The 21,803-nt window shown below is 39.2% G+C and overlaps 1 protein-coding gene across 9 annotated transcripts in view; it reads left to right on the top strand.

Moving 5' to 3' along the window:
• The first annotated feature begins 1,831 nt into the window (after positions 1–1,831).
• The window catches only part of LOC134219261 (uncharacterized protein CG3556), a 121,957-nt gene continuing 101,985 nt past the window's right edge, over positions 1,832–21,803 (top strand). Inside the window, exons 1-3 of one of the 9 annotated variants that reach the window (XM_062697972.1) lie at positions 1,832–2,002; positions 2,540–2,614; positions 2,672–2,941. The gene's annotated coding sequence lies outside the window, so the exon portion shown is untranslated. Of the gene's footprint in view, positions 2,010–2,539; positions 2,615–2,671; positions 2,942–21,803 lie in introns of all 9 variants that reach the window. The other 8 variants (XM_062697980.1, XM_062697973.1, XM_062697977.1 and 5 more) reach the window with 8 other exon arrangements.

Here is a 21,803-nt window from a genome sequence, read left to right as displayed (position 1 = left end):
TTCCTCGACCACCTCGAATGTATCCCCGACTATCGTAACACTGCTTCCCAGGCAGGCCCTGTCGTGCTCTGTTCCGCCTACAAGCATGTACTTTGTCTTTGACGCATTCATCACCAGTCCAACTTTGGTTGCTCCAAGTTTCAGGCGGGTGTATAGTTTTGCAACCTTTGCAAATATTCGGCCGACAATGTCCATGTCATCCGCGAAACAAATAAATTGACTGGATCTGTTGAAAATCGTACCCCGGCTGTTACACCCGGCTCTCCGCATGACACCTTCTAGCGCAATGTTGAACAGCAGGCACGAAAGTCCATCATCTTGTCTTAAGGTCACTCCTGACGGAATCCAAGTATAAAAGTGCTCGCGTTTTCGGGGGCACACCAATCGATACGGAAGCAAAGCACAACTGTCATTTTTATTATTTCACGCATGCTGCGACGCAGCAAAGCTAAATCAACAAAAATGACAGTTGTGCGCCGCCTCTGAATCGAGTGGTGTGCCCCCGAAAACGCGAGCACTTTTAAACTTGGATTACGTGAGGAGTGACCTTAAGATCCCCCTGCTCACAACATCCACCGTTGCTTCGATCAGTCTGGTAAGCTTCCCAGGAAAGCTGTTCTCGTCCATAATTTTTCATAGCGGTCTATACTGTCATATGCCTCCTTGAAATCAATGAACAGATGGTGCGTTGGGACCTGGTATTCACGGCATTTTTGAAGGATTTGCCGTACAGTAAAGTTCTGGTCCGTTGTCGAGTGGCCGTCAACAAAGTCGGATTGATAACTTCCCACGAACTCATTTACTAATGGTGACAGACGACGGAAGTTGATCTGGGACATCACTTTGTAGCCGGCATTAAGGATGGTGATCGCTTGAAAGCTCTCACACTCAAGCTTGTCGCCTTTCTTGTAGATGGGGCATATAACCCCTTCCTTCCACTCCTCCGGTAGCTGTTCTGTTTCCCAGACTCTTACTATCAGTTTGTGCAGGTGGTTAGCTTTTCCGGGCCCAGCTTGATGAGCTCAGCTCCGATGCCATCTTTATCAGCTGCTTTATTGGTCTTTAGGTGTTGGTTTCCGGCTGGTTGGCTTCCATCGTCCGCTGAACTGACGTAGTCATCTCCTCCGTTGCCTAGGCGCCATTGTGGCGAGCGTGTAAAGCTGGGTAACATCTAATACATACAGCTACTTAGTCCAACGTCACCTTCGCCTACAACCCTATTGGGCTGCACCGCTGCACCTTCGATTTTTTTTCTGTATAGGCCCTAGAATAAAAAAAGTACACACATATAATTAAAAAAAAACTGTGTAGATTAAATCGATTTAGAATACTGGTATAATAGCAAAACTCTCATTTTAAAAAATGATACTGTAATATAACGCAATATTTGAACTGCACAATCTAACCATAGCCATAGCTAATGTATCTACCCTACATTCATTAATTCCAGGCCACAACAAAAACTTTTTTTTACTGTTTTTATTATCCATTCTGGCTCTTATTCACATGTGTTAGTCGTGGTTCTCGGGAAACTTCGGGCATATACTTGGGCGCATGCGCCGGCAATTGGGACTGCTCTTCTCTGGGTGACAACAGGATTCGAATTCAAATCACGTCCCGGCAAGGACGATGGATTCTACCTATATTAATGTTTTAATTTAAAGTACACTGACGCCACAAAGACAGGGTCAGTATATTGATGCCCATTGCTGGTCGTGTCGTCAGCCGGCAGTTATTGGCGAACATTCCTGGAATGGCACGTGAGTCATAATTTCCCGGTGGGTGAGAGAAGCGGTGATCGGTGGAAAATTGGAAGCGGAAAAGTTGCCGAAAGGATAATATACACTACAGTCTGATTGGTCGTCGGTGGTTTCAGCTGATGGCAGTTGTCGTCGAACCTTTGATGGCATAACACGTATCGGAAAAAGCCCTTCGGAATAGACAAAGCTTGAAAGTGGTATATTTTCTTTGTTGTATGTTGATAGTTGCTTTGACATCATATGTATGTAGTGAGTCATAATATTTGAATCTGAACAAGTTGTGGATACTGACATGCAACGGAAGCCAGTGACAATCGAGATACCGAACCGAATCCTTTTGTGCTGTTGAAGAAGAGACTTTTGTATTAAGCCACCAGATTAGTGTGGGCACGCAATCCTGAAATTCGCAGTTAGGAAAGACAAAGCACATCAATTTATGCATTAATTATTTAGTGTTGTGTGATACGCATATAAATTATGGAGCGTCTTGACATTAATGATTGGTTTATGAGATGATCGAGAATGTGGAAGAAGAATAGTTATGTCATCATTTAAACTTTTCATAGAAGTTGGTTCCCTTATTTGCTCTTATCGCTAGTTCTGTGGAGTTTTCAGTAGTGTACCACCAGCAGTTTCTTTTTCTATTGCAGTGAAAACATTTTTTGTTCGCTTGTGATAAAAGTTGCGCGTCTCATGTAGGGAAATTTTTAATAGTTTTTTTGTGTTGCTAAATTTCTGTGTTGAATTTCATTGATTTTTTCGTTCCTTGTTGGTTGGAGGCTCTCTGATTGCTCCCAACATTTCCAGCTGTCTGGGAAAAGTGATGGTTAACTGCAAGTGGCCAAAGTATCCCGGTGAGATTGTTGAAGCATATGGTGTTGGTGGTATATAATACATCACAATATTTGCAGAAGATAACATCAACAAATAAACTTCTCTCGGAATAACCATAGTTACGAGCAAGCAATGAATGACACCGTTATTGTGGATATAGTGTGCAGTTGATTTCCAATGATACAATAATCTTGATGAAGTTTTGTTTATTCAAATCTACATAGTTGTCTATAGTGCTATCGTTTAAATATATCTATTGTGAACCTTTAGAATGAAAATAATCTGAGTGCTGTGTGTAATTGAACTTTGATTGGATTAAGACATTCATCTTTGACTTCAAGTAACAGGTAATTAGATTTATAGAATTTAGTTTTTGGAATGTAGTAATGCTCCATTTGATTTATAATCGCATTAAAATCTTTAAAGTACCAAAACTCTGAGCTATGGGCGATTTTTTTTCTGAAGGAATGATCACTTAGTGTTCCATCATGGATTTTCTGGAGACTATTTTCTTAAATTCACTTAATTAATATTTAGTCAATTAGACTCATCTTTTATTTCAGGTCTGTTACGATGCAACAGAGCTTAGTTGACGGTTTTCTGTCGGTTCTGAAAATGCGAGGTATATTGAAATTGTTATTAATTCGGATTTCTTGGGCACAGTTTCACCTTAAAAGCAATCTTTTGCAATATCAGAGATTTACATGAAAGCCCCTAAAATCTGAAATATGTCATACCACACAAAGCGAACATCATTCGGACAACCTTTTAAAATACTATTGATATGGATATATGGAAAATCAGATCTTGGATGTTATTCAATCCACTTAACGTCAATTATTGAATTCCCGTTTTTTTCTCGATTAACATTATAAATTTCTGGTGTCTGGATAAGGTGTATCAAGATATGAAATGATCGAGGAATGTGATTTGGTGTCAACTACACTAAAAAAATGATTTATTTTTCATTTTTCAGAGTATTTACTGAAAGTTGCCATCTAAGACCAGCCTGTTTGAGAAATTTGGAAAACAATAAAATTATCGAGGAATAGGATTGCTAAGTTTTTTTTTTCAATTTGGAGAGAGCCATGCTTCTCATAAAAAATTCTAATCTGATTTTAATAAAAAAAAATCAATTAGGGGAACTGCTCCTTGAATTCCGTCGTGTCAGGGCCGTCGTGTCAGGGCTGTTTAGCGTTCCACCTAACACAAGGACTTGGGCTTGTGCGCTTTGAGCGGCACACGGTCGCTTTGGCGGAGCCTACTTGCGGATTCATGCAGCTTTTTATAGCTAGGTTTAACAGGGCCCACTGTCAAACCCCACCACATCTTAGGCAGGCGCCACAACTCGCAGATGGCCTGGGGAGGGATCGTCAAGCCCTTGGACATAGTCCCTGCTGCCCCCATGGTATTGCTATAGGAGCATGTTATTAATAATGGAACAGATACCCTATGCATTTATATTTTTGTTCTCGGATTTTTTTTTGGAAAAAAATAATAATATCATCAAAAAGCGTTTGAACAATCCTCGGTACCGTCAACTGGGGGGAAGATGATCATTGAGGTGAAGATGATCATTTGATGTGTCAGTCAAAAGTGCCAAATTTGTTTATGAAACGGTAGTCAACAATATTCTCCGTTCAAGTAATGTTATCGCTAGGTAGAAATCCGAGTTTTTCGATTATAATCATGAAAATGTATTTTGTGGAAGAAAGAGAGAGATAGTCATAAATGACGCTATTTTCGTTTCAAATATTGACTTCGTAGACTTCTTTACGTAGTAAAATCAACATTCATACAAATAATCTAGTGTATTTTGACTACTAGGTCATAATGATTTTAGTAGAGTTGTCTTGATCAACTTCACCCCAAACCAAATTACTCAAAAAATGTGTGATAATTTAATTTATTTTAATAAATGCGAACGCATTTCAGAAAACTAAAGTTGTTGATTATTGCAACGTATAGCAGTACATGTTTTGAAAATATTTGTTTCTATTTAAAATGTAAACACTCATTGTTATTGCATGTTTTGTCTTAAAAATGATCATCTTCCCCCCAGTTGACGGTACCCAGAAATAATATTTCAGCAAACAATACGTAATCTATGAACGACCTTTAGAACAAGGCTTAGCACTGATGTCATAGCAACATTTTTGTAGATTTTTTGTAAGCTGGTATCTGCCGATGCTTGATAAAACATAAGAATTATCTATCGATTTCTTTTACAACAATTCAATTTATACAAGCTTCTGTTTTCTTCAGCTTTGATATAGGAAGAATATCGATAACCTATATTCTAACGGATTCGAACCAAGTAGAAAGGCCCCGAATCAGCCACCACCATGTAAAACTTGGTATTAAATATTGGCACTAAACAAAAGTAGGTTCTTTGGAACTATTTGAGAAATCGCTCGATTCCTCATCGAAAACTTACCTATACCCCAAGCAGCTGGTATTGAGCCAACGATGTTGTTCATTAAATGATGATCGAATGTCGGTAGAAGTTAGCTGGGTGATTCGGGTGATTGAGCTGCACAAAAGCTTCTGTTGAAGAGAAGAGAATGCCAAACTACTACCAAACTACCAAACCGAAATACCGAAATAGTCCAGTGAGGGAACGATTCAGTTCTTTACCCAATTTATCCGCAGAGCATCAGGTTATTTTTTCCATTGAAAATTGGCCCGACCCTTCGTTGCATATCCCTTGGAAAAAATGTCAAAATCGATTTTCCCGCTATTATTGCGTTATATTTAAATAAATTCAATTAAATGTGAGTTCGCGGAAGTAATAAACAGCATCTCTTTAAAATGATTGGAAAGGTCGACTAATATATGCTTTTCAATTGCATTTCATAATACACGACATCACTGTCAGGTGGGCATTTGACCAAGTAGATCAACCGACCACTGTTCAAAATGTCAGCCTTAGTTTCGTGTATAAACATGATTTAATAAAACAAAATACAAAATGAAACGACATGTACAATTCTGTGGATCTAATTAAAACTCTGCATCTTGAAATGCAGTTTATTTCATTATGTATGTGTCCCCTTTTGTAGCCTTTTCCGCGAATCATGATATTATGCACCCGTGTCGATAGCTTCTAGTTAGGATGAATACTTTGGATTTGAATTTGCAACCCACTCCGAAACCCTTCTGCTGTAGACGAATTAAGTTGAACAGTAGGAAAACTGTACGCACATTGCTGAAACTCGCCTGATAGAATTATCGGATAAAAATTCGCAGTGCACTGTAGAGCCATTGATTCACAATCCAAGAATAAAGACACACACATTAGAATGAGTCCACTTCGATATTGCCCCCTTGCCTCGTTATCATTGCCAATTTTATTATTCCTTACAAATTCTTATTCCTTACAAATTCTCATATAAATTCTTTAAATTTACTAGCAGTTTGTCAATTGAAATCCCTCAAATTTTCTTATAGAAATTCCTCCAGAAATTTCAATGGAAATTCCATACAATTCTCATGGAAGTTCCTCTCTGTTCATGGAAAACATTCCTCAAAATTTTTCATGAAAAATCCCATAACAGTTTCTCATGGAAATTCCTAGCAATTTCCCATAAAAATCCCATATAATTTTTCTTAGAAATTTTCAATAGAGATCCCTTGTAATTTGCCATTGGTAGTATTTAAATAATTTCTATGGAAACTTCATACAATTTCCTATGGAATTATTATTATTATTATTATTATTATTTAATCAGACTAAGGCCGAAGTGGCCTGTGCGGTATATAAGAGTCTTCTCCATTCGGCTCGGTCCATGGCTACACGTCGCCAACCACGCAGTCTACGGTGGGTCCGCAAGTCATCTTCCACCTGATCGATCCACCTTGCCCGCTGCGCACCTCGCCTTCTTGTGCCCGTCGGATCGTTGTCGAGAACCATTTTCACCGGGTTACTATCCGACATTCTGGCTACGTGCCCGGCCCATCGCAGTCGTTCGATTTTCGCGGTGTGAACGATGGATGGTTCTCCCAACAGCTGATGCAATTCGTGGTTCATTCGCCTCCTCCACGTACCGTCCGCCATCTGCACCCCACCATAGATGGTACGCAGCACTTTCCTTTCGAAAACTCCAAGTGCGCGTTGGTCCTCCACGAGCATCGTCCAGGTCTCGTGTCCGTAGAGGACTACCGGTCTAATTAGCGTTTTGTAGATTGTCAGTTTGGTACGGCGGCGAACTCTATTCGATCGGAGCGTCTTGCGGAGTCCAAAGTACGTACGATTTCCAGCCACTATGCGTCTCCGAATTTCTCTGCTGGTGTCATTTTCGGCAGTCACCAGTGAGCCCAAGTACACAAATTCTTCTACCACCTCGATTTCGTCACCTCCGATGCAAACTCGTGGTGGGTGGCTCACATTGTCTTCTCTTGAACTTCTTCCTATCATGTACTTCGTCTTCGACGTGTTGATGACTAGTCCGATCCGCTTAGCTTCCCTCTTCAGCCTGATGTAGGCTTCCTCCATCTTCTCAAAGTTACGTGCCATAATATCTATGTCGTCGGCGAAACCAAATAGCTGGACGGACTTATTGAAAATTGTACCACTCGTGTTAATCCCTGCTCTTCGTATTACCCTTCCAAAGCGATGTTGAATAGCAAACACGAAAGACCATCACCTTGCCGTAACCCTCTGCGGGTTTCAAAGGGACTCGAGAATGCCCCTGAAACTCGAACTACGCACATCACCCGATCCATCGTCGCTTTGATCAACCGTGTCAGTTTATCCGGAAAACCGTGTTCGTGCATTAGCTGCCATAGCTGCCATGCCGCCACCTTTGGATCACCTCACGCTCGTTCGTAAGAAGGTTCCCGTTTATGTCCTTACACATATCAGGCTGTGGCACGTGGCCCTTACGTGAACGGTTTAACTTCTCATAGAACTTTCGTGTGTTATTAGCGCGGTACAGTTGCTCCGTTTCTTCACGGTCTCGATCTTCCTGCTGGCGCTTTTTCCTCCGGAAAATCGAGTTTTGTCTGTTCCGCGCCTGTTTATATCGTGCCTCGTTCGCCCTCGTGCGGTGTTGCAGCAATCTCGCCCATGCTGCATTCTTCTCTTCCACTAACTGCTCACATTCGCCGTCATACCAGTCGTTTCTCTGATCCGGGGGCACCGTGCCAAGTGCAAAGGTTGCGGTGCTACCAATGGCGGATCGAATATCTCTCCAGCCATCTTCAAGAGACGCTGTGCCTAGCTGCTCTTCCGTTGGAAGTGCCACTTCCAGCTGCTGCGCGTATTCTTGGGCTAGTCTACCATCTTGTAGCCGCCCAATGTTAAGCCGCGGCGTCCGACTTCGACGCGTGTTGTACACCGTCGAGAGTTTTGAGCGCAGGCATACTGCAACGAGGTAGTGGTCGGATTCAATATTCGCACTGCGGTAAGTGCGGACGTTCGTGATGTCGGAGGAGAATTTACCGTCGATAAGAATGTGGTCGATTTGGTTTTCCGTTTCTTGGTTAGGTGATCTCCATGTGGCCTTGTGGATATTTTTGCGGGGAAAGAAGGTGCTTCGGACTACCATTCCGCGGGAGGCTGCGAAGTTTATGCATCGTTGGCCGTTGTCATTCGATACGGTGTGCAGACTATCCGGTCCGATGACCGGTCTATACATTTCCTCCTTCCTACCTGTGCGTTCATGTCACCGATGACGATTTTAACGTCCCGCAGTGGGCATCCATCGTATGTCTGCTCCAGCTGTGCGTAGAACGCTTCTTTCTCGTCGTCGGGTCTCCCTTCGTGTGGGCAGTGCACGTTGATGATGCTATAGTTGAAGAAACGGCCTTTAATCCTCAGCTTGCACATCCTTGCGTTGATTGGCTGCCACCCAATCACGCGTTGGCGCATCTTACCCAGCACTATGAAGCCGGTTCCCAGCTCGTTGGTGGTGCCACAGCTTTGGTAGAAGGTAGCCGCTCGATGCCCGCTTTTCCACACTTTCTGTCCTGTCCAGCAGATCTTCTGCAGCGCCACGACGTCGAAGTTGCGGGGATGTAATTCATCGTAGATCATCCTGCGAACCCTAGCGACTTGCAATTCCATGTTCCAAGCTTCCAATCGTGATCCTGTATTCGTCGCCTAGGTCTTTGCCGATTATATCGAGTCGCATTATCTCTTATATTGTTCGTAATGATTGGTTTTCTAGGCGGCTTATTGGGCCAGCGCAAACCTCCTGTCTCGTCGGAGGGCCGTCGTGTCAGGGCTGTTTAGCGTCCCACCTAACACCAGGACTTGGGCTTGTGCGCTTTGAGCGGCACACGGTCGCTTTGGTGGGGCCTACTTGCGGATACATGCAGCTTTTTATAGAGGTTTAACAGGGCCCACTGTCAAACCCCACCACATCCTAGGCAAGCCCCACAACTCGCAGATGGCCTGGGGAGGGATCGTCAAGCCCTTGGACATATTTCCTATGGAAATTCTTAACAATTTTTGATGGAAATCCCTATCAGACAGGGTTGCCAAATGAAAATCTGTATTTTTCAACCAAAAAATCTTTTCATCTGTATTTCGTACTCCAAAAATCTGTATCGAATTGTTACTACCGTCATTCTTTAACGTCTATCAATCAATTGAAAAAATCATAGAATGTTGTATTACAGCGCTTTTCTCACCTGGAAAATTTAACTATGTGATTTTTCTGGGAAAAAAATCATAACCATCACACAAATATTACTGAAAGTCACAAGACACATAAAAACATGTTAAGATTACCCTTAAAAGCTATTAACAAATTATATGACGTAAAGTTGACGCTACGTCTGATCCCCTCCCTCCCCGTTTAGCTTTATGTACTTTGAGAATATTTCTAATAGTAAAGTGATTTTTACTTGCAACATTTCAAATCTTGCGTGTAAAATAAAATAACAACCGGTGTGTATTTTGTTTAAGTTTAGTAAATTACGAAACCATTATCAGCTCGAGTCGCAAAAACATAATATAAGTCATCCGACATACCGTTTTGTTTCTCATTAGCAGATGATGCATCACTTTACTTTTATGGCGAAAACCTATTGCCACAGACAACAGACATAACACTTTTAACATTTACTTATAAAATTTATCGTCGTACGAACACTAACGACATCTGTTGTTTTCAATCAGTGGCGTTAGCGAGCAAATGTCAAACTCGAGCAAATCTGATGCGGGCACCACGAGTGATCGATTGGCCAACTAATGGTTATTTAAATTGACCAGTAAATCAGTGACGATGAAAAGTATTATGTCTGTTTGTCTTTGATATTGCTATATGTCATAATGTGTACGAAACGAGGCCGCTCTTTTTGAGTTCAGCACATTAAAATTAAGGAACTGTCAGACTGTGCAAGAAATAAAAAAAATATGTAATCGCGTTTATGAAACATTTAAAAATTATATTGGATATTATACGGTTCTGGTAAATACAAATTTAAAATATCTGTACACACAGATCGTGATTGAAAAAATCTGTATATCTGTATTACAGATTCTGTGTTCGAAAACTAGTAAAAAATCTGTATAAATACAGATTATTCTGTATTTTTGGCAACCCTGCTATCAGATGCTAATGGAAATTTCTTACAAATGCCCGAAGAAATTCCTCGCAATTTCGTATGGAAGTTCCTTACAATTTCCCCTGAAAAATTCTTACAATATTTTCCACGAACATTTCTTACAATTTCTCAGGAAATTTCCTTAGAGTTTTCCGATGATATTTAATTACCAGTTGCAACTCTTTATAATTTCCTTAGAAACATACTTACCTTTTCCCATAGAAAATCAACATATTTATTTAAGTTTTATCTACTTGAAATTTTCAATGGAAATTCCTTGCAATTTCCAGTGGAAGTAAAAATGAATCATTATTTTCTCGTGGTTTGTTTATTTTTTGACGCAAACCTGTCCGCAAAGTTTGAGATTGTTCAAATGGTGCAGACAGGTTTGCGGTTTCCAACTCATTCCGGATGCATTGTGCGTTGCTACGTTTGACATGTATTCAAACTGGCTGTCAAATTTCCGGATTGCCTTCCGGATCCATTGTGCGACGGACTTAACACTACGCCGTAGTCTATGAAAAATGAACACTGCAGTGAGTGAGATTGTTCTGAAACGCACAAAGTTTGGATAATGCGAGAAATAACTGTTTCTGCTCAGCAAAGAGTTTCTTTTACCAACATAACTATTTATCTGCATATTTCGCGTAAGGAATAAAGTGAAAACACTACATTTTTACGGAATTGGTCTATTTTTGTTCGTTGCAATCTTTAATTTAATATGTACTTTCGACACCACTCTCTCTTGTAAAAACGATAAAAAACACAAATTTTCACAAATACCACGACAATTTATGATAGTATATGAGCATTTTGACATTGGAGTATAAATGTATGCGCCAAATAAGAGGGTACTGTCATACTTGCCAAACTCCATATGAAAAAAAAAACCGTTGTCGCCCCTCTGAAAAAGTGACGTATGCGCCAAAATACAACAAACATGTTTTCCATTTTTTTGTTAAAGAGAACGCTGAGTACTACTCTGCCTATGATTTCATAGTTGACGTAACAACCAGCACCATCGATGTTGGGAAAACGCATTTTTATTAATTTTACCCGAATCATCACATAAATCAACAAAATACATGAACTAATCTGTCTAAATGGACAATATTAGTATACTAATATATACTAAAATAACTATAGTTATTTTAAGGCCGCGGGGAATTGATTATTATTCCTTTGTTTGGAGTGGTCAAAATATGCATACGACAGTTTATGCGATCAACCAAACGTTTTGTGAAATGTTTGTTCCCATAACATGGCGTAAAAACCAGGCTACTATGTGTGGTTATATAGCGCTAAAGAATAATTGTAGTTAGTTCCAACGATTTATTGATTGAAGAAGGGAAATCTTTTGAAAAGTTCGAGTTTCCGGGAAAGGTTTTTCGGATAGCTCTTTCCGTGAAAATTAAAATTATGTGGTAAAGATAAAATTATGTGTGGAAGAGTTCGTGTTGCAAAGAATTTAATCAGTACCGTACGGGGTTTTCTGCACTATTACAGCATTAGAATGGCTCTGTAACAAGTGTGCAAGCAGTTACCCTTTTCATGTATTGGCCAAAGCCCTCGTTCCAACCAAATTTAAAGCAAACATAGTTCCAATCCCTATTCTAAAATACCCGAGTAGACGAGGATTAGAAGTAAATCAATCGTGATTAGATTGCAAAATGTGATATGGGCCTCATTTATATGTAGGATATGAAAGCACAAAATATCAGACGACAATATCCATATTTGCTATGAAATATCATGATGTTATCAGTTAATGGTATTTGGAAGAAGTGATTAATATCTCGAGCTATTAGTTTGTTTTTATCCATAACACATCTTGATATTTAAATAACACTTCGGTGCATTTTTTTATATTTTTGCCTGCTCTTTTGAATCCTACATCAAAGTCAATTTCATGTTTTATAATTCAGTTCTGTCCGGGTAAGGTAATGAAAAACATGAATAAGAATTGCATTGCAATTGTAAAAACTAAAATAACAGCCGTGGAATATATTAGGACCCTTCCCGGTAAATGCGCTCGAGATATACATACCAATATTATCAAGCTGAGCTACAAATAAAAAGCCATTTTACACGCACTAATTCTTATGTGTTAAGTCCTCAGTGGCAGACCTCTCCTGCCACGCAAAAAATGAAGCTAGATTTTGGTTCTGATATACACTTTTAGAAAATACCCATAAATTACTACACATATAACTATAACTGAAACATTACTAAAGAGCCCTTAGGGCATCTTCGAATTTTTAAAACTATAACGTCTGTTGAAGATGGCATTTTTACAGTTTAAATTTCATTTCCTAACTCCCATACAATTTATAACTCTACTAAAGATGCCCTTAGGAATGGGGATTTAGATAAGTGTGATTTCCCATACACAATTTTGCTATGCTTCCTTTTGAATGATCGCGATTGTCTTAAATAAAAACTTTTGGCGACAATATTTAGCAAACAAACATTATTTTATTGATTCAAAAGAATGTGAACGTTTATCTCCAGAGCTACACCTCGATGGATGAAAGCTTATTTTGTCGGATTATACCGTGGATTTCACAAGAAATGCTTGCTTTTGCAGGAACTTGCATATTAATTTTTGATTACAAAATCAGTTACGCCCAAATCATAAAGTACACACTTAATTTTTTTTACCGGGATCTCAGCAAAATGTTGAACTTTTACCGAGAATCGCACAGCCGTGCCCCAGCAAACATGTTTTTTGCCGAGATTTCTGTCAAAATTGCTGATAATCAGCAAATAATTTGCCGAAAATCAGCTAACAAACGCTATTTTTGCCGGAATATCAGTTATTTATTTTGCTGGCGCACGGCTGTGCGGATTTTTGCCGAGCTGCAGAAATAAAAACTGAGTGTGTAGTCCTGAAATACGACAAAGTAAAACGAAAATCTCTGTTATGCTTAATTAGTGGATTGTGAATGTCGAAAAAATATGAGACAGGTTTTTGCTCCATATTGCAGCAGGTAATGGAGGTACGTCAACTTATGCGATCAAATGACCAGTCATAACTCGAATGTTTCCGAACAAAACATGAATATTTTTTCATGGAACATATGTATAATCGTACGAAGAATCCATATCCGCAAAAAAGTGTGTTTTGGTCATTTTGGCTTATACGTCAACTATGTGATCATGGGCAGTACTCGTTAACACCATTTTTGAAAAATGGCATATACGTCACTTTTCCAGATTACGGCAGCTCTGACCACCAACACTCAAAATAATTGTCACTTTAATTCCACTATAAAAAGTCATGTAGACTTTAAAATTCGAAACTTTCATCGGCTTTACTGGAATCAAATAAAACTTACTCAAATCATAAGTGCATCTTAATAAGAAATGTAGTGGAATTCATTAGAAAACATAGAAAATATTATCTATATACTCTTCTAGTGAATTCTACTCAAAATGAATATATGAAAAATATATGAGTGGGGATCTCAGAGCGAAAAGTATGTTTATTAACAATCGCTAATGAAACATTTTGCAGAAGCATTATGAAAACGACTTGCAAAGAATTCTGTTTGGGTGTGAATTAACTTTCTACTCCTTTTTTGCCCTCGTCCGCTTCTAGTGGACGGGATACCATCTACAGGGAAACTAGAAAATAAATTATCGAAGTTTCACTTAAAATTTAAGTACATGGCCAAACGAAAATTCACTTAAATTTTATTTTATTTTCTAGTGAATTAAGAATAATGAGTGCCATCACTAATGAATCATTTAACTTTTACAACCGAAACTACATGGAAAATATCTGCATATGTTTTCAAGTAGATTCTAAGTGAAAATTATTTTGAGTGAATGAATCAAGTAGGTTAAGGGGCCCTTGGATTGAAAAACATGTTTTGTTTACATACGAGGGGCAAGCCGATTTCACCATTCTTTTGGGTACCGTTTTTGTATAGCATTGGAAGCATAAATTGTGTACTAATTTGATCTGACCCCAACATCTTGATAATTATATCTATAACACTAGTTGCATCAGCGGTTGGGAGAACCAGCCATCGTTCACACTGTGAAAATTGGTAGACTGCGGTGGGCCTGGAACATTGCCAGAATGTCGAACAGCAACCCTGTGAAAATGAATCAAACCGTGCTGATTGGAGATGACTGTTATACATGAACTGCAGAGGTCACTCCAGCAGAGGGCCAAATAAATTAATAAAAATAAGCATCAATTTAGTGTCGAAGTAGGTGATAAATAAATCTAAATTCATAAAAATGAATTTCTATCTGTCTGAACCTTATATGCTCGGAAACAACTGAATCGACTGGCGTGAAAATTTATATGCAGATGTTTTTGGAGTTGGCGAAGGTTCTCCTCCTCCCCTCTCATACAAATGATACACCAATTTCTACATAGCTTGAGAATTAATCATGAAAACGTAACCAAATTTGGCATGTGGGGGTTTTAGAAGGCAAGAAATATTTCAGGAAAAGGATGGGGCCTCCATCCAAATGAAACATAAATGTCTGCATATCTCTGGAACTAATTAAACAAACGGAACCAAATATACCAGGTGAAGGCTTTCGAAGAAAATAAATGTTTCTATGGTGGTTCGAGATCTCTCTCCGTCTAGAAAGGGAGGCTCTCTCATACAAATGAAACTGAAATTTCTGCATAACTCGAGAACCAATCAAGCAAACGGAACCAAAATTTATATCCAGTATTTTGCGCTCGATAATGGCGGCGTGAGTTCCTCCCACTTTGACATTCAAGAGGTAGAAAACATTGGAACTCATCTAGTCTGCATTGATCAAATAAAAATTTGTTGAATAAATAAACAAATGTCAACGATCTTCAGTAATGGGATTGAACTTGTGTCTAGATATTGCGATATTTATTTGAAAATTGGGGATAATCATAATTATACTTTTTTCAGGATTGCTGAAGATTCGATTCAACAAAAAAAAAGAACCATTCGTGTTTCAACCTGAAAATTCCCACCATATTTGAATGTGATAAGGATTACTCGGGTCCCGGTCACGTCCCTTATTATTCAGTTAGATTCTGCTGAACGGCACAATATTTTTTCAATAGCTTTAAATGAATAAAGAACGTTGAGGTTAAGAATAAATGTTCTAAAATATCTTCTTCCAAGTATATATGTACTAGAGTGGGGCGCAGTTGTATGGAAAAACGCAAACTTCGTTCGCTCAAGTGAGATCAAGGTTTTTCTGAATCGTTTTGGGACCCCAATCAACTGTGCAAAATATGGGCTCGATTGGTTGCAACCTCGCATGCCGCATCGCGTTTTAAATTTACATGGAGATTAGTATGGGAAAACGTGCTTTTTTACATTTTTGCTCTTAGCGGCTTCAATTTATCATCAATCACGTGACTCAATATGTTAGCATATAGTCTGGAAGATGCCGAAAGACTTTGCCGAAGAAGGTACGTAGCTGGAAGGTCCACAAAAAATGTTATTATGTTTCGAAAATTGATTGTTCAAACCACATGCAAGAAATCAATGTTTCTGCCAGCACTACCGAACAACCTATGGTTATCAAAGGGCAAACCTCATCTTCCTCCTTATCGGATTTTTTTCATTGTGAAATAATTCCGGATAGCTCCCAGTAGCTCTAAAGCCCTATAAGATCAACTATTTTGAAATAACACTCAGTTAAATTATTGGTCTACGTAGTTCGGCAGTGCTGGCAGAATAAACGATTTTTTGCATATGGTTTGAACACTCAATGTTCGAAGTGTTATAACTTTTTTCGTGGACGTCCTAGCAACGTGCCTTCTTCAGCAAAGTTTTTCGGCATCCTTTGAGTTATACTTTAACGCAATGTGCCACTTGGTTTACGATGAACTGAAACCTCTATTAGTAGAAATGCAAAAATATACGTTCTCCCATACTCATTTCCATACAAACTTCAAACGCGATGCGGAAAGCGAGGAAGCAACCAATCGGTCCCAAATTCTGCACAGTTGTTCAGGACCCAGAATGGCTTCGAAAAACCATTGATTTGCCCCACTCTAATATGTACACCTATCTCAATTATATGTTCATCCCCCTTGTCGAATTAATCTTTGAAATAAGAAGAGAAAACTGTATACTGAACTATAATTCAGTTAGACAGAAATGTGTATGAATAACTGAATTTGAATTTATTTATTATTAGTTGATGGTAAAAAATTTACGCAAATTTATCTGAAAAATTTTGAGAGTTTTGGGATAGAGAACATGGAACGAATGATTACAACAATGGAAATCATTACCAGAGTGGTTTGTTTAACTTGTGCCAGTAGATGATGATGAGGCTAAGATGAATTAATTGGTAATAATTAATGCAAAACATAACGTGGAAGAATTAAATAGAATGTACTAAACTCGTCTTATGATTGTTGAAGACATTCCACTAAAAGAGCTTAATAAAAGTTTGTGAAAACTTAACGTTTCATTTTATTGTAAAATGTTGATTGTTTGTGTGACAGAGTTTTGTTCTTGATACTTGAGGAGAGTTGTGAGGCCTTTTGTTCGATGTTACTCGACAAACTCGCTAAAAAACAGTTTTAAATACAATTAAAAACCAAAGCAAAGCAGGAATGTAGGTTTCAGTTGCGAGAAACATTTCTAGAAAATAGAATTAAAGTATTAGGAAAATGGATATGAGAAAATACTGAAGTTTTAGGGGAAATATTTGACATTCGTTTGTTTGTATCAACCTTGATGAGTGCCAATGTTTTCAATGAATCAAAGCCTACATTGATTAAAAGATGGAAATATTTTCTACCTCTTGAATGTCAAAAAGGAACTCACGAGGCCGCCATTATCGAGCGCAAAATACTGGATACGAATGTTTTTGAAGTCAACAATTGTTACTATGGTGGTTCGAGACCCTTCCCCGGGAACGAATGATTAGCCGTCTTCTAAATAAATTGCGAATATAAAAAATCAGAGATTTATTTAATTTTAGGCGAAACGAAGTTCGTCGAAATAAATAAACGAAGTCTCACCGATACCTCATCCGACGAAAAATTCCCCAGAAATAGCATGGCATAGCATATGTGATTGTACAAATCGTGGGTGACTATAAAATTACTCAATTGAGCAATCTACTGTATATTGTCGCAAATTGCTACTTGGGATTAGTACAGTAGCAGTTGTATACCTGGTCACGCCTTACAGTCACAAAAGGAAGGAAAGGAATGTTAGTTCAATATCATCTAGTGAAGATGCGGGGAACCCTTCATAGATGTCTTGGGAAGCAAAATTTGTGTTAGTAGTTAAGGTGAACAATATGGAGCTCTATCCTACAATATATAGCGTTTGTCAATAATAGTATGCTGAAAAAAATTAAAATATATTCATTAATTTACTTACGAGCCGTCCAAAGTAGAACAAATTAACCAGGATCTTGCAAATGTTTTGTATCATATACAAAACACGTTCAATCGCACACTTATTCACCGAACGTTAAAAACAGAACCACAAATTTGGATTTCACGAATGTTCTTCTTCCTACATAAACAGGTCCTCGACTCGACCGTGCAAACTATCTGCTTACTGAGCAGAAACACGACAAAACTGACACTGATTGATTTTCATTTCGATCGCGCCGAACAACAAAGCAGAAAAACGACAGAGCAGGGACTCTCCGAAGCAGAATACTCCAGAAATGGTTCTTATATCCAAGAAGAGTGGCGAGAGCTTCAGCCTATGCTGCCTCGTACGTGCCAAAAATATTCCAAACTACTACAATATCTGAGTCGTCACCTGATCCGAACAGTCTGGCCGTCTTAAGACCAGACACTATACGTATTTGGCCCGACCCCAGCGTTTGAGGATGGATTCCGACGAACGAAGCCTTGATTAGTCTTTGCGTCGGAAGACCAAACATCAAGACATCATCGTTGAAAGTCTAGCCAAGTACAAGACACTGAAGACGGCCTTAGTGTTAAGGTCAATATACATAACAGCAAAGTTTTCAAAGTGCTGGCGATAGATGGAATACTAATAACTCGTCTTATGATAGATGGATTTTTCGAGAGAAGTGTCCCAGCGTCTGCAACCTTTTGATCTATAACGCGCCTCCAATACACTCTGTCTATCGAAAACAGAAGACTAGAACATGGTCTGGTACTGTCAACAAAATGTTGCCTAATTCTGTAGGCTAATTGATCCTTGAATTCTTATTCATCAATGATAAACAAACAACAATGAAAGGCAGTGCACATTGGTGTATTCCTTTTTATGCGATTTCTTTTCCAGCAGTGAGTACGCAATACGCATGGTAGCATTAAAAAATGATACAGATCATGCTGAAATTATCCGTTTTGCGAGTGTTATTAAAATAGGAACATGTTTTTGGAACAAACGAATACAAAATTGACCAAAAATCAGTGTTTTGCGCTAGCTAGCATTATTCATGTTGGCATTTTGCAACGCACCTAGTTCTCACAAAATTTCATTCACATACAATGTTATGCTGAAAGTAGCGAATAGGTTCGATTTCATACAGCAAAGTTATTAATTGAAGCGTTGTTTGAGGAATTTTGTATTATTCGTTCTAAAATGATACGAAATTTAGCCAAGCAACACTCACAAAATAACTTTAGTAATTTTTTGTTAAATATCTTGGCTGTGCATATGCACAGCATATGTTTCGAAATGGACAAATTGATATGAAATTTGCGAAAAAGAATCCACGTGTCTTGGAGGGACTCGAACCCTCAACCTCCTACTCTCTAGATAGGCGTGATAACCCCTACACAACAAGACCACTTAAAGGTCACGTTTGCGGAAAAGCCATCAGAATCCGGGTACCAACCTCCACCGCGGTTAGCTCTCTTTTTTGCAAATTGAATATCTTTCGGATGCTTGATTTGCCCAATCTCCACATTTGCTTTACTGTTGTATATCCACAGCCAAGCGAGTGCACATTGTTTATTAAACGAGAGGATCGCACTCCATGCCCCCCAGCAACGGACTGGGCGGGACGGTATAGAATGCGAATTCAATCGCACTCTGCTGTGCCAAAGGCTTGCTTGGCTAAAGCATTTGATGAGTTTGATTGCCTTTACGTAAACGGTCGCGTGTACTCAGACGACTAATGACGGTGAAAGACCGACACTTGATTACAATTAATTGCATATTATTCGGCAACTCGGCCGTACGAAAACCATTTTTTTTTGTTAAATATCTTGGCTGTGCATATGCACAGCATATGTTTCGAAATGGACAAATTGATATGAAATTTGCGAAAAAGAATCCACGTGTCTTGGAGGGACTCGAACCCTCAACCTCCTACTCTCGTGATAACCCCTACACAACAAGACCACTTAAAGGTCACGTTTGCGGAAAAGCCATCTGAATCCGGGTACCAAACTCCTCCGCGGTTAGCTCTTTTTTGCAAATTGAATATCTTTCGGATGCTTGATTTGTCCAATCTTCACATGTGCTTTACTGTTGTATATCCACAGTCAAGCGAGTGCACATTGTTTATTAAACGAGAGGATCGCACTCCATGCCCCCAGCAACGGACTGGGCGGGACGGTATAGAATGCGAATTCAATCGCACTCTGCTGTGCCAAAGGCTTGCTTGGCTAAAGCATTTGATGAGTTTGATTGCCTTTACGTAAACGGTCGCGTGTACTCAGACGACTAATGACGGTGAAAGACCGACACTTGATTACAATTAATTGCATATTATTCGGCAACTCGGCCGTACGAAAACCATTTTTTGTTAAATATCTTGGCTGTGCATATGCACAGCATATGTTTCGAAATGGACAAATTGATATGAAATTTGCGAAAAAGAATCCACGTGTCTTGGAGGGACTCGAACCCTCAACCTCCTACTCTCTAGATAGGCGTGATAACCCCTACACAACAAGACCACTTAAAGGTCACGTTTGCGGAAAAGCCATCAGAATCCGGGTACCAACCTCCACCGCGGTTAGCTCTCTTTTTTGCAAATTGAATATCTTTCGGATGCTTGATTTGCCCAATCTCCACATTTGCTTTACTGTTGTATATCCACAGCCAAGCGAGTGCACATTGTTCGCAAATTTCATATCAATTTGTCCATTTCGAAACATATGCTGTGCATATGCACAGCCAAGATATTTAACAAAAAAATGGTTTTCGTACGGCCGAGTTGCCGAATAATATGCAATTAATTGTAATCAAGTGTCGGTCTTTCACCGTCATTAGTCGTCTGAGTACACGCGACCGTTTACGTAAAGGCAATCAAACTCATCAAATGCTTTAGCCAAGCAAGCCTTTGGCACAGCAGAGTGCGATTGAATTCGCATTCTATACCGTCCCGCCCAGTCCGTTGCTGGGGGGCATGGAGTGCGATCCTCTCGTTTAATAAACAATGTGCACTCGCTTGGCTGTGGATATACAACAGTAAAGCAAATGTGGAGATTGGGCAAATCAAGCATCCGAAAGATATTCAATTTGCAAAAAAGAGAGCTAACCGCGGTGGAGGTTGGTACCCGGATTCTGATGGCTTTTCCGCAAACGTGACCTTTAAGTGGTCTTGTTGTGTAGGGGTTATCACGCCTATCTAGAGAGTAGGAGGTTGAGGGTTCGAGTCCCTCCAAGACACGTGGATTCTTTTCCGCAAATTTCATATCAATTTGTCCATTTCGAAACATATGCTGTGCATATGCACAGCCAAGATATTTAACAAAAAAATGGTTTTCGTACGGCCGAGTTGCCGAATAATATGCAATTAATTGAACTTTAGTAAGTTAAGTAACTGCTTTTGGAAAGTCATGAATCTTTATTGTGTTGAATATATTACAAAGGTTTTATGGATTACCCAAAATTGTACAGGCATTAAAGCTACTCTTGATTGACTATGCCTTCCCATATTTCATGTTCACATTGATTGGATTTCGTCAAAAAAGGAAAATAAAAAATAGTAATTTCCGAAATCGTTTATATTTCCACTCCACAGCTAGGTATATACATAGCTGACGATGGTTCTCCCATGGATTGACACCACTCATTGCCAAAGGAAAATATGATAATTGAATCCTGAGTGCGATTAAAGGATTACCAAGCCGATTCGAGGGTAAAAAAAAACTCACCCATGCTCGCCATCTATCGAAAGAATACCGACAACTGCAGATTCTGGGCAGATTCGAGCATTTATCGCACTTGGCTCTACATCATGACACTTCTCTGTAGTGCTTCACATACATCACCGCAACCGAGGCACTCTGTCGTAAATCGTATAATCGGATTCCGATTATCTCTTATGCAAAGAGGACCTTTTCCACCGGCAGCTTTTTTTGTTCGTTGTCACACCACACCGCATTCATTTAGTCTCAATTGATTCGATCCGATGTGCATATGCCATAAGGTTGGATAGTTCTCGATGTAGGTACTCCCGTCCATTCGGCTTCACCACATAGGGAGTTTTGGTTGATGGGAGTGTTCCATTGTGGGAAGTTGGAGGGTATTTAAATAACCCTAAATAACCAGAGATTTTGTTTCCTGTACATCATGCTCTGTGTCAAGCCACGAATGAAGATGGACATTTTTATTGTAGTAGGTCAACAGTAAACCTTTTTCCAAAACAATATAAATTTTATGTATGTGCTATTTTTATGTTAAGCTATAATATGAGGAGAAGAACAATTGTCTACGCTGAAGTTAAGAA

Source organism: Armigeres subalbatus, chromosome 3 (genome assembly GCF_024139115.2).
Source record: "Armigeres subalbatus isolate Guangzhou_Male chromosome 3, GZ_Asu_2, whole genome shotgun sequence".
Lineage (NCBI taxonomy): Eukaryota > Metazoa > Arthropoda > Insecta > Diptera > Culicidae > Armigeres > Armigeres subalbatus.
This window is presented reverse-complemented; position numbering and strand designations above follow the sequence as displayed.